The 9,858-nt window shown below is 37.8% G+C and overlaps 1 non-coding gene across 1 annotated transcript; it reads right to left on the bottom strand.

The window, feature by feature from the left end:
* Window positions 1-7,319: 7,319 nt before the first annotated feature.
* Window positions 7,320-7,401, bottom strand: LOC128899531 (U4 spliceosomal RNA). Its single transcript, XR_008463125.1, has one exon. It is a non-coding gene; the product is annotated as a U4 spliceosomal RNA (small nuclear RNA).
* Between the last annotated feature and the right edge of the window lie 2,457 nt (window positions 7,402-9,858).

Here is a 9,858-nt window from a genome sequence, read left to right as displayed (position 1 = left end):
AATCTAAGCAAACACTACAGAATATCTCGGGGGGGCTTAATCCAGCTTTTCACATTCAGTGTTCTTAGTAGTGCACAATTGGCTGCAATAGCACAGTTCTAACAGCAGCACTCCTGAAGTTTACTTAAATTTTCAGAAAACAGTTGCAGAAACTAAAGCATTTTTGAAAAATCAGATAGATGACTCAGTAATAAAGCATCACAAAGAAGAGCTGCATGCTTTCAGCTTCCAAACCTGCACCAATATTTCATATTGAGGCTACAGGATCCTCTGTACCACTGTTTTATCTGTACTAACCTGCCTTATAAATCACACACTTTAAATCAAACTTTCTAGAAATAATTTTCCTATTTCACTATTACAAATTTGTCTTCATTTTAAGGAGACAGATGATAGGTTGCACGCAATGATCTCGAAGGTCTCTTCCAACCTGGTTTATTCTATTCTATTCTACTTCCCTTCCCTTCCCTTCCCTTCCCTTCCCTTCCCTTCCCTTCCCTTCCCTTCCCTTCCCTTCCCTTCCCTTCCCTTCCCTTCCCTTCCCTTCCCTTCCCTTCCCTTCCCTTCCCTTCCCTTCCCTTCCCTTCCCTTCCCTTCCCTTCCCTTCCCTTCCCTTCCCTTCCCTTCCCTTCCCTTCCCTTCCCTTCCCTTCCCTTCCCTTCCCTTCCCTTCCCTTCCCTTCCCTTCCCTTCCCTTCCCTTCCCTTCCCTTCCCTTCCCTTCCCTTCCTTTTTCTCTCTTCTCTTCTCTTCTCTTCTCTTCTCTTCTCTTCTCTTCTCTTCTCTTCTCTTCTCTTCTCTTCTCTTCTCTTCTCTTCTCTTCTCTTCTCTTCTCTTCTCTTCTCTTCTCTTCTCTTCTCTTCTCTTCTCTTCTCTTCTCTTCTCTTCTCTTCTCTTCTCTTCTCTCTTCTCTTCTCTTCTCTTCTCTTCTCTTCTCTTCTCTTCTCTTCTCTTCTCTTCTCTTCTCTTCTCTTCTCTTCTCTTCTCCTTCTCAAAGGAGTTAAAGAACAATGCTCCACACCAGATTGGAAAGAACAGAAGTTTAAAAGGAAGTATTATTCATAATTACATATAACAGTACAAAGGCATATAAAACACTGTGGAAATGCACTGAAACAATGTAATAAAAAGGACATAATTTAATAAATAGATTTACGTTGACATTTTCATCCCAAAATTGTCTGTGACTAATTGTGTCCTATCAATATCCAAATTTCTATAATTTCTGAGTTCTGTTATATTTTTGCTTGTGAGCCTCTGCTGCTATGCTATACATGGCCTTACGTCACATCACATTAAAAGAACTGGGAAACTGCCCTTTCTATGACTTTACTTTCTGCTCAGATCCAAAATTAGTTATATTTTATTTACATGTGGCCTGAAGCAAAGCCACTTTTAGTTAGTAAGAGCTGGCTTATCAATAAGAAAAATGTTTTTAGATTAAATTTCTAGTGTTAAGGTAAACCCTAGCTAGTTTCAGGAATCAATTACTGAGTGTACTTATGGTTTATATGAAAAAGAACATCACTTCCAAACTCAAACTGCACCAGGGGAGTTTTAGGCTGGATGTTAGGAAGAAGTTCTTCATAGAAAGAGTGACTGGCCATTGAAACAGGCTGCCCAGGGAGGTGGTGGAGTCATCATCCCTGGAGGTGTTTAGGAAGAGACTGGATGGGGTGCTTGATGCCATGGTTTAGTTGATTAGATGGTGTTGGATGATAGGCTGGACTCGACGATCTTGAAGGTCTTTTCCAACCTGGTTAATTCCATTCTATTCTATTCTATTCTATTCTATTCTATTCTATTCTATTCTATTCTATTCTATATTTTTAAAAAACACATTTTGTTCTCCAAGCACTATTGCTTGCAGTTCCTTTGCACTGTAGTTATAGCACTAAGGTTGAGAATACAGACAACTACAAATGGGTTTCATATTTGTAGACACACCAAGAAGCAATACAGAAGCTTACCTTGTGCCACTATTAGACCTGCATACTCATATTTCAGCACTGCTGCATCCTTCATACCAGAATTTTCATAGATGATGAAAAAAACACTTTCTCTGATAAGGGGTATAGCAGCAACAGCATAATCTGTGAAGGCAAGATTGATCTTTTATTCACAGAGTGATTTCAAATTGCCAGAAGGGGCTGCCTGCTGTAAGAGTGTTTTGTGGGCAACATCTTCAGCAAAATGGAGTAATACCATTTCTGTGGGCCTTTAGCACTTTGTGCAGGATGGGTGTTTTCCTGAACTGATTTTATTTTCATAATCATCAAAAATGTGTCAATATTGCAAAATGGTTCTGCTTTGTGTAAATGATCCCAGACATCTCCTGAGAAAAATTTCTTTATACACAATGAATTAAAGTACAGAATCTAAGATGTCTGGCACTCTTGTATTTTATTCTCATTTCTCTTCTTGAAAATATGAGAAAGAACAATCTAGGCACTCATTTCCATGATTAGGCCCTTTCTACACACTTTTCAACTTCAATTTCTTAACCCCATTAAACATTATTTACACAGCATGTAGTTTCTGACAGTAGCTTTCATTTTAGCTGGAAATTTCTTCCAGTGAAAGCTCCAAAAACCTGAAGCTCTATTTATATTATTTTTTTTCTTCATATTTCTCAGCCCATGAAATAGGCTGGGGAAAAAAAAAAAAAAAAAGAGGCATTTTTTAGCATACATATTTTAAATACAAATCTTATTAGTATTTTGAATAAATTGGTATTTTCTAGTGGAAAAACACTTTGTACAAAAATTCTCAGTTCCCTCTATAAGTGTGATTGCAAGCACTTTAATTATAAGCAGTAAATTTACCTCTTTCTCGCGCCTGACAGAAGCATGAATCATACCCTGAGGGAAATAACAGATTCTACTGTTGCTGTTAAAGATTTGAAAGAAAGTTTTCAGGAGAACTCTGTTCCTCACTATTTGTATTTCCCAATAGACTCTTCCCATCATTCACCATTTCCAAATATTTCAGAAGCATTAAAGCAGTAGACTTTTCAAGTATCAAGCTTTTTCTCTACACTTGGTGCCATGGTTTAGTCATGAGGTCTGTGGTGACGGGTTGGACTTGATGATCTTTGAGGTCTCTTCCAACCTTGGTGATTCTGTGATCATTGGAGGACAGTTGAGGAACTGAACAACTTCATCTTCTACAAAAAGCAATTAGAGGAGGCATAACCCAAGCTCTGCATACTAACAAATTCTAGATGTCCTAAAGGTGTATAAAGTTTGAGCATATCTAGAAATGATTTCTTAGCTGACTTGTCTTAAATTTTGACTACAAAATAGTACTAGGAGTGCAGCTGAGGTACAGGTCAGCAGCATGAGACAGTGCTGCAAGTTCTATCTGCACACATCAGGGTTCTACTTAAACTCAGCAATGAAAATAGTACAGGCTGTAATTTTCTGCTTTATGAGTCTTAAAAGCAGTATAAATGAGAAGAAACTAGGGCCTTGAGCCCAAAGAGGTGATTTTAGGTTCAAACTTAAATGCAAATAGCGGTATTATTGTAACCACCATCTCCTTCAAAGAGCTTGATGAGAATAACCTTATACTGTATCCTCCAATTTCTTTGACACACAAGCTGTTCCTAATATGTTTATAAAAAATAAACATACTTTCTAGACTGAACACTGATTTTATGAGATGGAAACTGGCCTTTAACCCAATTTTAGTTTTCCCAGTAATATTTCCCCACAATCTTCAAGTTATTAGGACTAATAAAGTGATTTTTTCATATATACAAAGGCCCTCATTTCCTTCTATCAGAAAATCTGATGCAACAACAGTGGAGTAAATGCCACTGGGTCAGAAGAATTTGGGTTAGGAAGGAGTAGGATAATCAAGCCAGGACTTTGTTATCACAGAAAATTCATGTGTATTGACTATGACAGAACAAATCTACCTCATACAACATATGCAAATATTTAGTGCTTATCAGATATCCTTGAGGCTAGCCCTTGAAATTATCATAAAACTATTCAAATGTTATATATGAAATGCAACGAATTTAAGGTGTGTTAAGGGACATTTCAGTTGGCATTAAAAAAAACGTTAGTCATGAAAGGACTGAAGACTCCCAGAATATAAAGCCTAGGGAAATTCAGAGTCTAAATTAATGGGAGTTTTAAAAACAGGTTGGACAAACTCCCATTAAGAATGGTTTCAATAGCCTCAATCCCACCTTTAAATAGACAGCTTGTCAAGATCCCCTCCAGCTCTTTTTCACATCCATTCTATTAAGTGCAGTTTATTCTAAATGTCTGAAAGTCATCCCACTCTGCTGCATTTGACAGCCTCAGCAGTAGATGTGCAGAGTGAAGTGATTCAAGAATTAGGAAGCTCTGCTCACATTTCTGCTCAGTAGTGTTTTTTTTAATGCATTATCTTAACCTGAAGAAAAACCCTTAAACTCTCACAGCTGATAAAAAAGCTTCATACTGGCTTAAAAAGAAATATAGATAACACAGTTTCTTTTTTTTCCCCCTTTTCTAATTCTTTATGCTTTCAGAATTTCCATGTCAAATATTCCTTGCACAATTCACATAACACAGGCATTTCATGAAATGAAGTGCTATTATTTCTGTCTAAAAGTCTCTGTCCTGTGGGACTATCACATTTTCTCAGACTGATTCCTTTGCACAGTGTATGTAGGTGACGTTTTCTTTGAATATCATGTCCCGACTGGATCAATTACACACATTACAGCTTGCAAGAGAAAGAACTTTTGATGAGCATAGAGGGTTTAATTTGAAATAAAAAAGGTGAGTCTCTTACTAAGTGAAAAAAAAGAAAACTTCTTTACTTCTGTATGATTCCACTGAGGGCAGTCTGGGGTTTCTGGAGCATGGCTGCTATTACAGCAGTGCCCTAACAATCTTTGATCTGTCAAATGCAGTGGCATATATTAACCATCATTTAGTATAAAATTGGTCTTCTTGTATTGTCACCAAGAAGTCTATTTTTAGTGTGTATTTTTCCTTCTAACTTACAATCTTTTTAGTATGAGTTCTGCTTGAAAATGTCAAGCTTTCAGTAACTGTATGCAGTGGCAGTTTTAGCAACTGTAAGTGGAGGAATACATTAATACCTACCAATGAACAGCAGAAAGAGAAAATATGAATAACAAAAGGGATACACATAGATTTATCTTCACACAGGCTTAAAAAAGAAAATCCATTTTTTATACCCTTTATAATTTCCACCACTTGCTCAACAGCAAGTTTGATGTGGAAAAATCACTCTCATTCTGAGGTGCTCTAGTACTGAAATTCCTTACAGAAAGGACAGTAGTCAGAAGGGAAAATTTTAATTATGACTTCTTTTACATATGTCTTTCCTTTTACACTGCATATTGCTTTATCAATCTCTGTTTCTAGATCAATCATTTACTTGGTCTTCAGAAGCTAAAATAGACTGACTTCAGTAGGTGAAGAAGTGCTCATATGAAATTCTGCACCTCAGCTTAAAGACAGAACCTTACAGCTCAAAGAGGTATTCATTGCTTTTTAATGCATCTGATGGTATGAGCACTGCTGTTCTGTTGCCTTAAAAGAGTAGCTTTCAAAATGTTTTCAATAGAACATAGTGCTGTGTGTAGCTCAGTAATAAATGCATGTATCTGAATTTCCATCCATAAGCAAGCTGAGAAACTTACGATTTTCTAGGCATAATATAGGCTTGGAAAGACAAGAAAATCAAACACGTGGAAGAGTTTCTTTAGCAGTATTTCTGTATTGGTTTATACTGGTTTTGAGGATTTAGCACCTTTTCTCCCTAATTTTACAGGTAAGTAGCCTGAATCTGTCCTAACAGCAAAACTCATCTGCTCTTTTAGCTGATGAGACAAATCCTTGCCTTTTTATCTAATTAATCTCTGTCATACTATATCACAGCATCACAACATAGGAAAGAGACAGAGCTCCAAGTGTGCTGGCTAAATTTAGGTGAACGACCCATTCAGTGATTGTCTTGCTAGAAGTGCTCCAATATGCTGTTAGTAACAGATTTTCAAACGTATCATCTTTAACTGTGCGCTTCTGCTGCTGTAGCATCTTCAAAGCTTGTAGGAGCAGAATGATCCTGGTCACTATGGTGATTAACTTTTTTGAGGATTCCTAAGGCTTAACAAAATTATATTTAAACCCTGGCTGTGTCTTGTTCTAAACCAGAAGCATGAAAAATGGTGCTGATGGAATTGTAATTGCTGTTGATGATGTAGCAGCAAAATAAAATCCCTGTCCAACATGCCCACTGTGTTTAAACAATTGAGTTTGTGAAGTGAGTCAGGTCAGGTTTCCCACCCACCTTAGTGTCCACCTTCAGGGGGTCAGGTTTCCACCCACCATCACTAGAGATGTTCAGGAGGAGACTTGATAGGGTGCTTGGTGCCATGGTTTAATTGATTAGGTGACGTTGTTTGATAGGTTGGATGCGATGATCTTGAAGGTCTCTTCCAACCTGGTTTATTCTATTCTATCCACCACAGGCCTTAAATCACAACACACATGCATCCCACTTACATGTCCTAGAGGGAGTGTATAAAACACAAACAAAAACATGCCAAAATAAAGCAGAAGCACAATGTAGTAAATATACAGGAGACTGGAAACAGAGAAAGCTTAGGTGAACTCTGCAGAATTTTTGTGTCACAGTATCACAGGATGTTAGGGGTTGCCAGAGCAGCACCACATAACCATGTAAACTAGTGCAGGTCACACAGGAATGCATCCAGACAGGTTTTGAAAGTCTCCAGAGAAGGACACTCCACAACCTCTCTGGAAAGTCTGTTCCAGTGGAGCATGTCCAGAGAAGGGCCACAAGGATGATCAGAGGGCTGGAGCACCCCTCCTCTGAGGACAGACTGAGGGAGTTGGGGCTATTCAGTCTGGAGAACAGAAGGCTCCGAGGTGACCTAATTGTGGCCTTCCAGTGTCTGAAGAAGAAAGCTGGTGGGGGACTTTTTAGGCTGTCAGGTAGTGATAGGACTAGGGGAAAATGTGGAAAAAAAATAAAATAGAAAAGGCTAGATTCAGATTGGATGTTAGGAAGAAGTTCTTCACCATGAGTGTGGTGAGGCACTGAGCAGGTTGCCCAGGGAGGTGGTGGAAGCCTCATCCCTGGAGGTTTTTAAGGCCAGGCTGGATGTGACAGTGCACAACCTGATTTCTTGTGAGCTGTCCCTGCCCACGGCAGGGGGATTGGAGATAGATGATCCTTGAAGTCCCTTTCAACCCTAGTAATTCTATGATTCTAAGTTCCACCTCATGTTGAGGTGGAGCCTCCTGTGCTGTAGTTTATGTCCATTGCCAAAAAAAGTTTGCAATTAGCAATAATCACGCCTCAGATTAACCTCACTGACTATGACACTGCCACTGCTCAAAGTGAGCAGTCCACATGAATTCATTTTCACAGCATTCAAATGGCAATAATGTTTGCCTGTGTAACCAGAAAACTACGAATCTCAATCTAACCACACTGGCAAAGAAACTTGAAATTCTTGTATACAAGACAAAGTATTATGGCATTACTTCATCTTTGATATAAAAATTCTAAGATGTGAAAGACTACATTTGCCATTTTTTACATAATATATGCTATGCCAATAAAATTAATGCAAAATCGAATGTGTTTGACCCATGTTTATAATGGAAGGATTAAAAGGACTTGGAAAATTTCTGTTAAGATAATTTTAAGTGGGAAATGTTCACCAAATTGATGTTTTATGCCTTCAGTTTTGCAGTATTTTCTTTTTATTGGTTATAAAAGTAAAAATTAATTACACAGAGGTAGTGAGATATTACAGAGCAGAAGTACTTCATCTCTGCCTGTGAGGCTTTCAGTAATTTCACTTGCCACCAATAAAACTGGCAGGAATTTTGGGCAGAAAGCAAGCCAAAATTTTCTTTTTATGTGATTCCAAAGCCAAATTTTACTGGGAATCCCTTTGCTCATAAAAGTTGTATTTTTAGTTTTTATTCTGGAGTGGGATGAAAAAGGTTTCCATTAGTTTAGAGGGAGATTTTTAATTTTCTGTTGCTGCTTATATGGAAGCCCATTAGCAAAATAATAGGCTTGAGCTCAAATTAAATATCTCTCTGTGCCTTACTATTGCACATTACATGCATACACCATTGAAAAGCTTTGATATAATAAGAGAAACCAATTGATATCTACATGGCATGGGCAGCTGCTCTGAACAGTGATTATCTGAAAATCCAAACCCTTCCTGGGCGTCTGAAATCTTCAATGCACAAATTTCAGTTGCACTAGGTTGCAAACACAAAGTACACTGTAATAATCCCAGTTACACTGCAACAAAATCTGCTTTCTCTAATACCTGTTCAATATCCGAGGGCTTTGTGAAAAGAAGAGAAAATGTAGGCTAGAATGTGACAGGGTATTAGTCAGAGAACTTTCACTAATCCATCTTCTTCCAGCTGACATTATGCTGATGACATTTTTTAAGGAACTGTTGCTGAGGAATTATAATGTTTTATTATATAATTATCCTTTGATCTCACAATATTTCTACTTCTGAGCCTGGAAGGATGAGGGGAAAGATGTCTTCTAGTAACTTCACCTAGGAATTTATGAGGCCATCTGAAATTTATTTTAATAAGACCTAAATCCACAACAATTTTTTACACCAAATTCTTCTAATAAAGAGCTACAATTATTTTTTAGGAAATGCACAATATTTTATGGAGAGAAAAAAAACAATATTTTATTGCAGAAGATGTCTACCTTTGGGGTTTTTTTTCCTTTCTTTTAATATTGTACTCTCAAGGATAAATATTTTGCCACAGCTGAACTTCTAACAAGTTACTTGCAGCAGACACATACACACATTGTGCTTTGCAACCTTCAAAACCAAAGTGTTTACTTAACTGCGAAATCAAACCTCATCTGGAAGATGCGGTTTTGCCATTATGTACTTTGGGGTTTCTCTCTGTTGATAGATACTCTAATAAACTAATTCCCTTCAATTAGCTGTTACTCAACAGTAACACAAGAAAGTTTACTTCTTGGACTGATGGAATATGCAAAGAAATGGGAGATGAGGACAGAAAGTTAACAGTATAAAGCTTTTGCTACATGGCATATATTTGGCACCTACATTCCTATATTTACTTTCTGCTTCTGCTCCAGATGAAATTCTCTGTCTTCCTTATTTCCAGTATTCATCCCAGATGCTTTGAGAAGGTTTAACTGTACCTTAAACACTGAACATTCCAGCTGCAAAATCCAGGTGCTCCACTGTTGCTGTACATTTTTCTAGCAACAGCATCTGGATGCTTGGCTGGCTTCATTGTGGAAAGCAGCTGGCTCTAACAATGCTTGTATTGGCTTTCAAGGAATTGCCTAAGGATCAGTCTGCTACAGGGCTGGCTGGGATATGCTGCCCAACTGGAGACCGCAGTCCTTTGATAGGCTTGTCATTGTCAAGAATTTGTTCAAGTTTCTACCCCTAAGAATAAAATCCTGTTCAAATTTCTCATGATCTCTTCCACATGCAAAGCCCTAGAACAGCACAAAGGAGCCTGTCCAAATTCACTGGAGCTGAGATATATGGAACTTGTAAGGACCCACTACTTTGTCTAACTCACAATCCACATACTGCAGAATGTACAACAGAGAACTGCATTTCTGTGTTATGCCAACCTTTTAACCCAAAATATGACCATTGTGAATAAAAATGAAGATATTATAATCTGCAATATAAAAGATCTCTACAAAACAGAACCAAAAATAAACCCCAATACCACAAGGAGCTTAAGTTGTTAAAGGAAATTACCTGAGGGACAAAGACTGGCAGTCTTTTAAGCACACTTATTACGGCC

This window comes from Dryobates pubescens, chromosome Z, assembly GCF_014839835.1.
Source record: "Dryobates pubescens isolate bDryPub1 chromosome Z, bDryPub1.pri, whole genome shotgun sequence".
Lineage (NCBI taxonomy): Eukaryota > Metazoa > Chordata > Aves > Piciformes > Picidae > Dryobates > Dryobates pubescens.
Note: the sequence above shows the minus strand (reverse complement) of the source record. Positions and strands in the feature narration are given on the sequence as shown.